The sequence below is a fragment of the Scyliorhinus torazame genome, chromosome 2, assembly GCF_047496885.1.
Source record: "Scyliorhinus torazame isolate Kashiwa2021f chromosome 2, sScyTor2.1, whole genome shotgun sequence".
Taxonomy (NCBI): Eukaryota; Metazoa; Chordata; class Chondrichthyes; order Carcharhiniformes; family Scyliorhinidae; genus Scyliorhinus; species Scyliorhinus torazame.
Window position 1 is genome coordinate 91,178,656 of NC_092708.1, and position 14,363 is coordinate 91,193,018.

Here is a 14,363-nt window from a genome sequence, read left to right on the forward strand (position 1 = left end):
CAATTAAGGGGCAATTTGGCGTGGCCAATCCACTTACCTTGCACATCTTTGGATTGTGAGGGCGAAACCCAAGCAAACACGGGGAGAACGTGCAAACTCCATACGGACAGTGACCCAGAGCCGGGATTGAACCTGGGACCTCGGCGCCATGAGACTGCAGTGCTACCACTGTGCCACCGTGCTGCTCTGACCCAGAGTAATGATGACCATGAAACCATTGTCGTTTGTCAGAAAAACCCACCTGGTTCACTAATGTCTTTTAGAGAACAAAATCTGCCTGGTCTGGCCAACATGTGACTCCAGATCCACAGCAATGTGGTTGACTCTTAACTACCCCCACAAGGGCAATTAGGGATGGGCAATAAATGTCCCATGAACAAATAAAACAAACACTGAATTGTCTGCTGGTTTGCGCCCCCAGGGGGATCGTAAACTGATAGCAATTAACCTCCGTCGGGAGAACATTGGACGCAATCTACCAGCCACATTGTGCCTGAACGTCAGCGCGCCGCAGTGCAACTTGGCAGGTAGATGTTGGGCTTCCCCACTCCCGGAATCTACCCAGCGTGTTATGCCTCGCAAGATCTAACAATATCTCGTGAGACGCGGCTATGGGAGTCCTGCCCATTGTGAGTGGGATCAGTTTTTGTAGATCTGCGTACTAGTGAGCCAGTGAGCAGGGGCACTGCCAGGGTGCCAGTCTGGCACTGCCAAGGTGCCATGCTGGCATTTTCTTCTACCTCTCCCACCCATGTCCTCCCTCCCCCACATCTACATCTCACACCTTACCCTCTGATTTCAGTTTCTCTGTCGTTTGGCCTTTCACACCTTTTATTCCCTCTGGGGACTACCATTAGCACTTTTTCCCTTGGTTTCTGTGGCTATTAGTACTCATTTACCTTTGTTTCTGTGGCTATTAGTACTATTTTCCCTTGGTTTCTGTGGCTATTAGCACTCTTTTCCCTTGGTTTCTGTGGCTGTTACCACTCCTTTACCTTGGTGTCTGTGGCTATGACTCATCTTTCATTCCCTCCTCCTACAGTATAAATATTTCCCATTTTCTCTGTCTTTTAGCTTTGAGTCTTCTGGACTCGAACGTTAGCTCTTTTCTCTCCTTACAGATGCTGCCAGACCCGCTGAGATTTTTCAGCATTTTCCCATTTGCTGACTTCTTCCGAACAAGGTCGCCCACCCTTAAATATTCTACTGGTAGGTCAATTACCCCACTGACTCCAATTTGCATAGGGACTTGGTGCGAATTTTCTTTTGTGTTTTCTCGCTGATGATGACAAAAAGCGCGGGGTGGTGGGAGGTGTTGGACCTGATACACTGCAGAAACTGCGGGGGAAGGGGGGGGGGGGGGGTCGGATCTCACGTTCGTACAGCACAGGTGGACGAATTGCGTCAGATCTTTTGCTTCCACTGGTTGCAATTGAGGAGTCTCAGCAAAGGGCTTGGCGACGCATTCATTGAGCTGGAGACTCCGAGACAAGGTGAACAGCTCGATTGTCCATCCCAGGCGCTCGAAGGTCAGCATTTCCAGGGCTATTTGCTTTCAGAGAGCTGGAAAGTTCAAGTGTTTCACACGCGGGGAGCAAAACTCCGAGGCCGAGTTCTGGATCTGCTGGGCTGTCGTGTGACAACTTTATAACATTTAATGTTATGGATGGATTGGAGTTCCAATAAAGCATCTGCACACCTTGGACGGGTGGCGATCATCCGAAATAATGCAACGTTTTAAAACAAAGCAAAACTTTTATTTTCCCTTTTGGAGTAATATTGCACTGCAGAAAGAAAAATCAGTTTTCATGTATATGTTAATATTTAATATCGGGTCAAGTGCACGATTGATAACATTTGCACTTTTAACATTTAGAAAAGATAGCTTTTACTTTTGTCTCCTTTGATCATTGAAGCGCTTAGACTTGTTTTAAGGAAGGGGGAGGAGAGGGGGAATGTGTGTCCTGTCCTCATTCCTATCTAATTTTAGTTTCCCCCAATTTTTCCAGGTACGACTGGTGCAATTCTGGCAGCTTGTCACCTGTCGCCTGACTGCAGGTCCCATTTTCAAGACACTCACTTTTTAACGTTAATTATCTTGGAAAAACGCGCGTTGGACAGTGATGCCATCATTGTCTCGATATTATTTAAAAAAAACACTTTATTACAGCATTGAAAGGAGTTTGTGTATAAACCTGGATTGCTGTTCAGTCAGCGTTATTCAAAGCGCTGTTTCAGCCTCAGGAGTTGAAGTTGCCCCCAAAAGACTCCCACAGGATGCAATCGTGTGCTTTTAACTCTCAATGGTGCCAAGCTGCTTGGCAAATAAGGCAGTGTAGAGCAGAGTAACTGACACATTATCCTCAGGCATTTCTTGCAGATTGTGAGCTCAGTTGTTCGTACTTCTGTCCTTTTTATATCATATTTCTCAATTGAGAAACTAGAATTACACGTAGAGGGTGCGATTTAACGGGAAAAGTTCTAAGTGTCGTATCGGGTGCAACTTCACGGGTGCTTCCAGACGGCCTCATTGGCGAAAATGCAACTCGTCTTTAACAGCACATAATGCCGAAAATGATTCCTCCACAAGCTTCACAGCGGAACTGGCTGATTTGCCAGAACCTCGCCCCGCTAACAAGGGGGAATTGCTCATAAACGGTCCTTCTGACCTAACTCTCAGGCAGCACAAGACCTTGGCACCACGCATTGAAATGCCAACCTGGATGCCGTGAAGGTGAGACGGGACATCCTGTTCCCCCGAGGGGGTCGGAGGTCCAGCATCAGGGTCACCAATGGCGCCTGAGAGGCAGTGGCCGTCAACAGGAAGAAGACCAACAATCTCCAGCAAGCTGCAAGGTGAGCTAACACCGGCCCCTGTCATCAATCCCGCCTGCCACCCTCCTGACCTCCCACCAACAATTCGGCGGCTTGCACCTTGCAGCCCCCCCCCCCCCCCCAGCAAAGCACCGCGCCTGTGCCCCAGCACACCCTGGCACCAACAAGCACAGACCCTGTTTAGCACACTGGGCTAAATCGCTGGCTTTGAAAGCAAACCAAGGCAGGCCAGCAGCACGGTTCAATTCCCGTACCAGCCTCCCTGAACAGGCGCCGGAATGTGGCGACTAGGGGCTTTTCACAGTAACCTCATTTGAAGCCTACTTGTGACAATAAGCGGTTTTCATTTAATTTCATGCCTAGGAGCGGTGCTCAACCATACCACCTGCCATAGACACCCCCTGATGTATCAACCGTGCGGCTCGCAATGCCATCTCTCTGTCCCTGCAGAAGTAGTTGATCCATAACAGACGGGAAAGGGCCAAGACGGGCGGCGGAGTTCCAGACATCAGAGTCCTCACCCTCTATGAGGAATGGGCCCTGGAGATCGCGGGGTTGACCGAGGAGAGAGAAGTCACCGGCAGCGAGGTTGGCCTGTGCCAGAGAGGTGAGGATCCACTGCCCCCTCACCCAGATCACATGTCTCAAGTGATTTGTTCATGTCAGAAAGAATTATCCTTCCCTCTCACATGTCCCTACTCTCGCAGGACCTCCATCTGAGGGGACCTGGCCATCTGGGGTCGTCCCCTTCCTGCCCACCCAAGAGAACACCTCGGAGAGCTCAGGAGATCACCATCGAGGCATCACAGTTGTCACCTCCACCCTCCACCAGCACAGAGACTCACACCTCGGTAGGCAAAGTGAGTGGAAAGAGTTATGGGCTGCAATCTGGTGAGCACCACACAGTTGCTGATGCACATCAGGTGGAGTTGAGAACACCCAAGGTGGTCAGCAGTCAGACATCTGCGGGATCCCAGGACTCAGCTGAGTCCCAGTCAGATGCCGAGCCTCTGGGCAAGACTTTCCGAGAGCTGATGCAAACGCTTTGATGCGGCTGTGACTTTCTGGAAGGGGATGTCAGCTACACTCTGGCAGGTGCATAGCTGATTGGAGGAGTCCCAAAGGCCACGGCTGTATGGGTGCAGGAGATGGTGCCGGCAATATGTGGCACCGAGGCCAACACTGCCAGGGTGGAAACTGCAGTGGAAAGCCTGCAGCATGAGGTCAGTGTCTTGAGCGGTGATGTCCAACGCATGGCTCAATCTGTGGCTGAGGGCCTCGACAGCATGTCCCAGTCGCTGAGCGACGTGTCCCAGATGCAGGTGGACATTGCCGAGGCATTGCAGAGCTTTGCCCAGTCAATGAGGATCATCGCTAAGGGCATCAATACCATGGTGCAGACAGTGGGGAGCTGCCAGGGCTGGCAAAGCCAGATGACTCAGAGGCCTCTGGAGCTCGATCCCACTGTCCCTTAGCCCCATGGAGATCCTTAGGGTCCTACGGGCACTGTCCGCAAGGAGGGAGCATTGGAGGCCAAGCCGGAGCCTGCCACCAAGGAGACGACGACGGTCACCACTTCTTCCGAATTACACCACCCCTGACACCAACGTATCACAAGGGCAGTGGGCAGAAAAGGGTGTCAAGGATCAAGGACACGCCAACGATACCGGTAAGTCGGTTGGGTTCCTCTGGCTCCAGGCCCTCCAGAGGATGTCTGCCAAGGTCATCAAAGGCAGCAGACTGCTTCCACCTCTGATGTGCATCCTGGAGATACACTTCGACGTAGACGGAGGACGCAGCACAGTAGCATTGTGGTTAGCACAATTGCTTCACAGCTCCAGGGTCCCAGGTTCGATTCCGGCTTGGGTCACTGTCTGTGCGGAGTCTGCACATCCTCCCCATGTGTGCGTGGGTATCCTCCGGATGCTCCGGTTTCCTCCCACAGCCCAAAGATGTGCAGGTTAGGTGGATTGGCCATGATAAATTGCCCTTAGTGTCCAAAATTGCCCTTAGTGTTGGGTGGGGTTGCTGGGTTGTGGGGATAGGGTGGAGGTGTTGACCTTGGGTAGGGTGCTCTTTCCAAGAGCCGGTACAGACTCGATGGGCTGAATGGCCTCCTTCTGTACTGTAAATTCTATGATAATCTATGATATAGAAGATTGAGGACCTCTGAGCGGAGTGGTCACGGGGGTAGCGGGGAGGGGCAGCATGGTGGGGGTGGGGGGTGCACACCATCAGTACCTAGGGACAATGGGGATTTTGAATGATCACAAAACTTGTAACACCTGAAACATGCAAAGCCTCTGCCATGTTATTTTTCACAGTGGGTCTGTCCATACACCCACTCCCTGCTCTACCCACACCCTGGCCCCCAGGCACAGTTGTCCAACAGCAAGAGCCCCCGATGCAGACCCCATGTAGGTGCTGGATGTGAGCACGTTGTCAGCAGAATGGCAGGAGTCAGACTTTGACAAAGATTGAGGATTAGATTTAGATTCGAATTTTTGGATTAGATTTAGATTTATTGCTACATGTTGCAAGGTACAGTGAAAAGTATTGTTCTGCGTACAATCCAGGTAGATCGTTCCATACATGAAAACATGGAACACACGATAAATACATGAGGATACATAATGAAAATACATAAACGTAGGGGGTGAAGGATACGGTATATAGTGCTACAACTGTAGAGAAGATGCATAGAAAGATCAGTTCAGTCCACAAGATCAGTTCAAACCCTAAGAGGGTCATTCAGGAGTCTGGTAACAACGGGTTCACATGATGGACTGGTTTCTGTTCAGGGCTCTCTGTAGTTTCTTGAGGTCTTGGGCCGAGCAGTTGCCATACCAGGCTGTGATGCAGTCAGGATGCTTTCTCGGGTGCATCTGTAAAAACTGGTAAGAGTCAACTTGGACATGCCAAATTTCCTTATTTTCCTGAGGAAGTATAGATGCTGTTGTGCTTTCTTGGTCGTAGCGTTGATGTGGGTGGACAGGGCAGATTGTTGGTGATGTGCAAACCAAGGAATTTGAAGCTGTCAACCATTTCCACCTCGGCACATTGATGCAGACAGAGATGTGTACGATATTTTGCTTCCTGAAGTCAATGACAAGCTCCTTAGTTTTGCTGACGTTGAGAGAGAGATTGTTGTTGTTACACCATGCCACTAGGTTCACTATCTCCCTCCTGTACTCGTGACTCATCATTGTTCGAGATCTGACCCACTGCGGCCGTGTCATCAACAAACGTGTGATGGAGTTGGAGCCATATTTTGTCACACAGTCATATGTGTATAGGGGGTATAGTAGAGGGCTAAGTTTTCAGCCTTGCTGGACCCCAGTATTGAGGACTAGCATGGAGGAGATGTTGTGGGAATGATGTGGGGGTGAGGGTGCTCTATGGAGGAGGGGGTGATTGGAAGGGAAGGGGGTGAATTGATGGACAAAGCCTCATCTTATGAGAAGCGGGCGAGAATGAGGGCCTCCTTCCCCTCTGGGCATGCCGGACCCTCGCTGCTGCCTGTCCTCCATCCTCAGGCTGCTCCTGCTTGTCCTCCCAGGCTTGTCCTCCAGCCCCTTCTGGTCCGGCCCCTCATAATTCGCCACAGATACGGCCGCATGTCCCTCCTCCTCCTTCTCCAGCATGCTGCCCCGCTGCTGTGCCGATTTAGGGAGGGCACAGCAGACCAACACAAAACGGGAAGCCCCTGGGGTTTGTACTACACTGCACCACCCGAGCGAGTGATTCAGGCATCAGGGAGGTTATGCTGCAATTGTATAAGGTGTTGTGAGGTCACACCTGGAGTATTGTGTTCAGTTTTGGTCTCCTTACCTGAGAAAGGACGTACTGGCGCTGGAGGGTGTACAGAGGAGATTCACTAGGTTAATCCCAGAGCTGAAGGGGTTGGATTACGAGGAGAGGTTGAGTAGACTGGGACTGTACTCATTGGAGTTTAGAAGGATGCGGGGGGGGGGGGGGGGGATCTTATAGAAATATATAAAATTATGAAGGGAATAGATAGGATAGATGCGGGCAGGTTGTTTCCACTGGTGGGTGAAAGCAGAACTAGGGGGCATAGCCTCAAAATAAGGGGAAGTAGGACTGAGCTCAGGAGGAACTTCTTCACCCAAAGGGTTGTGAATCTATGGAATTCCTTACCCAGTGAAGCAGTTGAGGCTCCTTCATTAAATGTTTTTAAGATAAAGATAGATAGTTTTTTGAAGAATAAAGGGATTACGGGTTATGGTGTTTGGGCCGGAAAGTGGAGCTGAGTCCAAAAAAGATCAGCCATGATATCATTGAATGGCGGAGCAGGCTTGAGGGGCCAGATGGCCTACTCCTGCTCCTAGTTCTTATGAACCGCATTTTCAGTATTTTGATGCACCGCTCAGTGACAGCACGGGTGACAGCATGGGCCTCGTTTTACTGTGTCTCCACATCGGTCTCTGGCCTCTGGACTGGCGTCATCGCCTGGTACTCAAGGGTTATCCCTTATTCCCCGAGAGCCAACCCGTTATCCTGGGGTGGTCCTCGAAGATGCCGGGGATCACCGAGTGTCCCAGGGTGTAGCTGTCATGCACACTCCCTGGGAAACGTACACATGTGCATGATGCGGAGGTGGTGGTCACATACAAGTTGAGCATTTGAGGAGTGGAACCCCTTCCTGTTAATGAAGGGCACTCCTTGATGTCCTGGTGCGCTCAAGGTGACATGCATGCCATCTAATACCCCTGTACCTGGGGTATCTTGGCGATGGTGGACAATCCTGCTGCACAAGCATCTTGATATGCTTGGTCCAGCTCAAAGATTTTGTAGTCAGTTACCCGGGCATACAAGGCATTCATGACCTGGGAAATGCCCCACAAGGCCCTGCTCGAGTCCAGGATTGTACAGTTGTATAAAAGTTTAGTGTTATGGTGATACGCCGCTGAGAGTGGGTCTTTTCCTCCTCCACAAGGTGCCAAGTCGGCAAGTACATGGCACAGGGGCCGCACCATCTCCGTGTTGAGACCGTGGCTCCTGTGGCACACATTGCCCATCATTTCGTCGAATGACCAACGACATCTGTACACCTTGGGCCATCGTTGGCCTCCTCCTCTGTGTCGCTCCTCGGTTTGATGGGCGGCCGGGTCTCCAGGGTGTGCGGCAGACCCCTGCAAATGTGGTGCCGTCTACAGCCTGCATTGGCACTGCTGCCACCTTGTGCAGCATCTGGCTGCCTGGACTGCATCCAGTATTGCGAGGGTAGCTGCTGCAGGGTCAAATTGACTGCTGTAAGGAATTGTAGAAGGAGAGAGACCGACAATCAGTTAGGGCTTCCACCCCGGGACCCTGATATACCACGTGCCCTGCCTTCTTTCAGAATGCCAACCACCGAGCCAATTGTGCTGGAAGACCTCGCTCTGCACACTCACCCCCAGCCAGCAGGATCCCCTAGACCCCAGAACTCTGCCGGGAACACTAAGGAGATCATGCTCAGGTGCCTTCTCCTGATGCACACATTCCCCCCTCTGCTTGCAGGCATATCCCCAGTGCTGAAGCCCAGCTCTTGTGTGTTTGATTGTTGGCTGCTGCCTCTGTGGTGTTGAAGCCCCCAGGATTCAGGCGAACTGTTCAGGCCTCACAGTTTGATTGGAATGCTGGGCAATAACCCTCGCCTGAGACATGACCCGTGTACCCATGAGAATGCACTTGAGAACTTTGCAGCACTCACATAACTAACAACACCGTTTCTGTATTAGCAATAGCCGTCAGCTAGAGGCTGCTCACAGCTAAAGGGAGTTAACGTGGCCTTCAGCAGGTAACTGAACAGGGCTCCGTCCTGGAAGTGTTTGGTCGGACAGACAGGCAGCAGCTGTAGTTGCAACAATTTGGGGTATGCATAACATAGGAGGATGGCCTGTAGGACCCGTACACGCTGAGCCTTTTCACCCCCTTGCTCAGGGGCGACCCCGATCTATGGCATCCAGTCCCCCAACCAGGCCCATCCCCCACTCCCCCGAGGGGTTATCCACAACCCCTGCCGCCAACCCCCCCCCCCCCCCATCTTGCCCAGAGCACTAGGGCAGCAGCTCCAATGCCCCTGGGTTCATGCAGGGGAATGGAAATGGGCACTCCCCTCCCTCTGCAGCCATTGCACTCGCTTTCCGTTTTTAAATCGGAGCGCTAAACGGCGTCTGTGTGACCTCTCGCTGGGAGTCGGTTAGTTCCCAGGGGGCTGTTAGATTGGGCTTCCATCTCGCTATTGAGATGGAGGTTGCTCTTAATTGGTCTTGATTGGTGTCTCGCCCCGTCTGGTAGGGATCCTGAACGCATCAACAGGAGCGAGCTGGTTAGATCGTGAACTGATTCGCTCATGGCGCAGATCCTGATTTTGGCCTTACCCACTATATAATTGGCGCTTCCAGATCCGTGCTGGGTACAATGTGGCCGTTAGATCGCGCCCAGAATAAAACATCCTCTGCGGGATTCTCTGGTCCGCCAGCTGCGTTTTCCTGCACGGTAGGCCCACGTCGACAGCGGGATTCTCCTTTCCGGCAGCCAGCCAGTGGGATTTCCGGCACCATCTCCTGCACCCGTCACCTTTGGAACTCCTCCAATTGGCTATGGACCTCCCCTCCTGAATATCACGGCCGCACCCTAGCATCTGCATCAGCTCCAGGATAACCTTGTCCAGAGGTTTAAAATCTACTTAAGCGCGTGCTGTCTGGTCCCACCCATTGTGGGCGGGATCCCAGGAGGCTTCACTCGGCAACTATCAGATGGGCATGGCATGGCTGGTAGATCATGCCCATGGGTTAGTGAATGCAGTGTTCTGTCACGTATCCAGGGGCTGATTTAGCACAAGGCTAAATCGCTGGCTTTTAAAGCAGACCAAGGCAGGACAGCAGTGCGGGTTCAATTCCTGTAACAGCCTCCCCGAACAGGCGCCGGAATGTGGCGACTAGGGGCTTTTCACAGTAAATTCATTTGAAGCCTACTTGTGACAATAAGCGATTTTTCATTTCATTCATTTCATTTCATATCCCCTAATGGTTTACTAAAGATCAATTTGAGAGATGATTTTAGTCGAACCTCTACACAACAAACAGCGGGGGGAAAAAAATTGCCTTTGGTTTGGTTAAACTATGTCCAGCCTTCAGGATCAAAAATAAATTTAGAAAATCGCTGCACTTTTGGGTTTAAATCCATACCTTGATTTGGTTGCTGCAGTTTAAAAAAAAATATATGTTGGACTGAAGTTGATGGAACATTTCCCTCTCTTTGATTGCAATCTTTTAATAAACCTGCTGTTCCTTGTTTGTTTTATTATAGTGCCTGCTATTGATTATTCCACTTATACTTGAGTATGGAGTGCAAGACAAAAATCTCTGCCAAATTTCTTTCACTTTAAAAAAAATGGAATTAAATATTTTTATGGTTGAAACAAATGGCACAATTTAGCAATAAAAATATATATTTAGACAGCATTTTTAAAGTAATGAACTCACAGATGAACATTGATTTGTCTTGTCTCCAGGAAAGGAGAGTTAGCAGAAGTGACCAAAGGCATGTATTTGAAAAGGTTTTCACAGGATTCGAGGGGAAAGTATGAGGAGGCATTTCCAGAGAGTGTGTCTCAGCTAACAAGATGTGTGACTTGGAGAGGAACTTAAGAGCAGTAGTGCGAACATAGCATTGCCAGCCTCATCCATTAGGTTTTATTAATGTAACCATAATGAATTACTGCAGTGCATCCTGTGCATCATGCACACACTGACAGTGTGCCATTGCTAAGAAATATAGCTATTGAGGGCACTAGTGAGGACACCAAGCTCTTTACTTGGTTGTTATGACTCGACCGATTATGGCAAGTCATGAGTGATCCATTGTATAGGCGGCAGGGTAGCACAGTGGTTAGCACTGTTGCTTCACAGCGCCAGGGACCCGGGTTCGATTCCCGACTTGGCGTCACTGTCTGTGTGGAGTCTTCATGTTCTCCCTGTGTCTACGTGGGTTTCCTTCGGGTGGTCCAGTTTGCTCCCACAACTCCCGAAAGACGTGCTTGTTAGGTGAATTGGACATTCTGAATTCTCCCTCAGTGTACCCGAACAAGCGGCAGAATGTGGTGGGGATTTTCACAGTAACTTCATTGCAGTGTTAATGTAAGCATACTTGTGACAAGAATAAAGATTATTATCATCATCTCTCTCCCTGGCACCTATTTGAACCTGAAACCTGGTGTCATATTTGACACTGAAATGAGCTTTCCATGTCCAAGCTATCTCTAAGGCTGCCTTTTAGTACCTGGGGCTGGTTTAGCACATGGCTAAATCGCTGGCTTTGAAAGCAGACCAAGGCAGACCAGCAGCACGGTTCAATTCCTGTACCAGCCTCCCCGAACAGGTGCCGGACTGTGGCGACTAGGGGCTATTCACACAAACTTCATTTGAAGCCGACTTGTGACAATAAGCGATTTTCATTTCATTTCATTTCCATAACACCACCCGAGCATGGCCCTGTTCTCAGCTCAACTACTGCTGAAATCTTTGTCCATGCCATGTTACCTCCAGATTTCACTACTCTGATGCACTCCCAGCCGGCCTGTCACAATCTATGCTCCGTAAAATTCAGGTCATTCAAAACACTGCACATATCCTGGCATCTTCCAAGGCCCCTTTACAATTATCCATGTGCTTGCTGAAGTAGGAAGTCTTACAACACCAGGTTGAAATCCAACAGGTTTATTTGGAATCACTAGCTTTCAGAGCATAGCTCCTTCATTACTCATCTGATAAGTCTCACAGTAAGACTTCTTACTGTGCGCACCACAGTCCAACACCGGCATCTCCACATCCTTGCTGAAGTACATTGATGCCTGGTCAAGCAATATCTTAATTTTTTTAATTCTCATCCTTGTTTCTCAAGTCCCTCCATGGCCTTGCCCCTCCGTTTCTCTGATATCTTCTCCAGCCCGCAACCTGCTAATATATACAAGGTGACAAATTGTCCCCTATTTTTACCTTTCATCCCACGTACCTCATGAAATCCCTTTTGATCCTTATTTCTAGGACAGCCTGTGGAAGACTCCCGAGTTCGGAGTCTTCTCTTGCATTTGCCTCTCTTTCTTTTGTGAGCGTGCACACTGGTCATTGACTCCAAGGGGTTTTCTGATCAACCTCCCCTCCCATTTTTATTGCCACCAATCCCCTGCCCTCTGATCTTGTGATCACCAACATTCCAGTTGAAGTGTCCCCTCTGATCCCCTCCCTTTCTTTCTTTAAGACTCTGTCTTTTAAAGCTTCTTCTATAATTAAGCTTTTGGACATCTGCCCGACTATCACCTTTTGTAAATTGTGTCAAATTTTGCTTTCTAGTACATCTGCGAAAGGCTTTGGAATATTTAATTACATTAAAGATGCTAGATAAATATTGCCGTTGTGGATCCATAAACTATTTTTTCAAGCATATCGAAATAATTGCTTGAAAAGGAGGGAAATTGGGAAGTACCAGAAGCCAACAGCATAGGTTAGGTAGCTTAAAAAAATCAGTGCTGCCTTGGAGATGTACAGCCAGTTTATGTTGTAATACTTTCATGTTTCTGTACATTGCTCTAGGTCCTGGATTTCCACGTCAATGATAGAGTGGTTATTCTTCTGCAAGAAAATACAGCAGGTTTATTTCTGACAATTAATTTTATGTGCATTTTGTTCGACTTGTGTAGCTTGCTGTCTAACCCATAACTTTAGATGTTTCTGATGTGATAAGATTGAGGGCTATGGAGAAGGGATAGGAAGTACATAGAACATAGAACATTACAGCGCAGTACATGCCCTTCAGCCCTCGATGTTGCGCTGACCTGTGAAACCACTCTAAAGCCCATTTACACTATTCCCTTATCGTCCATATGTCTATCCAATGACCATTTGAATGCTCTTAGTGTTGGCGAGTCCACTACTGTTGCAGGCAGGGAATTCCATGCCCTTACTACTCTCTGAGTAAAGAACCTACCTCTGACATCTGTCCTATATCTATCTCCCCTCAATTTAAAGTTATGTCCCCTCGTGCTAGAGGAAAAAGGCTCTCACTGTCCACCCTATCTAATCCTCTGATCATCTTGTATGCCTCAATTAAGTCACCTCTTAACCTTCTCTCTAACGAAAACAGCCTCAAGTCCCTCAGCCTTCCCTCATAAGATCTTCCCTCCATACCAGGCAACATTCTGGTAAATCTCCTCTGCACCCTTTCCAATGCTTCCACATCCTTCCTATAATGCGGCTACCAGAATTGCATGCAATACTCCAAATGCGGCCGCACCAGAGTTTTGTGCAGCTGCAACATGACCTCATGGCTCCGAAACTCAATCCCTCTACCAATAAAAGCTAACACACCGTACGCCTTCTTAACAACCCTCTCAACCTGGGTGGCAACTTTCAGGGATCTATGTACATGGACACCAAGATCTCTCTGCTCATCCACACTACCAAGAATCTTACCATTAGCCCAGTACTCTGTCTTCCTGTTATTCCTTCCAAAATGAATCACCTCACACTTTTCTGCATTAAACTCCATTTGCCACCTCTCAGCCCAGCGCTGCAGCTTATCTATTTCCCTCTGTAACTTGTAACATCCTTCCGCACTGTCCACAACTCCAACGACTTTAGTGTCATCTGCAAATTTACTCACCCATCCTTCTACGCCTTCCTCCAGGTCATTTATAAAAATAACAAACAGCAGTGGCCCCAAAACAGATCCTTGCGGTACACCACTAGTAACTGGACTCCAGTCTGAACATTTCCCATCAACCACCACCCTTTGTCTTCTTCCAGCTAGCCAATGTCTGATCCAAACTGCTAAATCACCCTCAATCCCATGCCTCCATATTTTCTGCAGTTGCCTACCATGGGGAACCTTATCAAATGCTTTACTGAAATCCATATACACCATATCAACTGCTTTACCCTCATCCACCTGTTTGGTCACCTTGTCAAAGAACTCAATAAGGTTTGTGAGGCACGGCCTACCCTTCACAAAACCGTGTTGACTATCTCAAATCAAATTATTCCTTTCCAGATGATTATACATCCTATCTCTTATAAACCTTTCCAAGATTTTGCCCACAACAGAAGTAAGGCTCACTGGCCTATAGTTATCGGGGTTGTCTTTACTCCCCTTCTTGAACAAGGGGACAACATTTGCTATCCTCCAGTCTTCTGGCACTATTCCTGTAGACAAAGATGACTTAAAGATCAAAGCCAAAGGCTCAGCAATCTCCTCCCTAGCTTCCCAGAGAATCCTAGGATAAATCCCATCCGGCCCAGGGGACTTATCTATTTTCACACTTTCCAGAATTGCTAACACCTCCTCCTTATGAACCTCAAGCCTTTCTAGTCTAGTAGCCTGAATCTCAGTATTCTCCTTGACAACATTGTCTTTTTCCTGTGTGAATACTGACAAAAAATATTCATTTAGCACCTCTCCTATCTCCTCGGACTCCACGCAGAACTTCCCACTATTGTCCTTGACTGGTCCTACTCTTACCCTAGTCA

General features: G+C 48.9%; 1 protein-coding gene across 2 annotated transcripts in view; it reads left to right on the forward strand.

Moving 5' to 3' along the window:
* Positions 1-1,131: 1,131 nt before the first annotated feature.
* grb14 (growth factor receptor-bound protein 14) overlaps positions 1,132-14,363 on the forward strand; it is a 364,132-nt gene continuing 350,900 nt past the window's right edge. Inside the window, exon 1 of one of the 2 annotated variants that reach the window (XM_072474138.1) lies at positions 1,132-1,209. The gene's annotated coding sequence lies outside the window, so the exon portion shown is untranslated. The remainder of the gene's footprint in view (positions 1,210-14,363) is intronic. The other variant, XM_072474117.1, reaches the window with a different exon arrangement.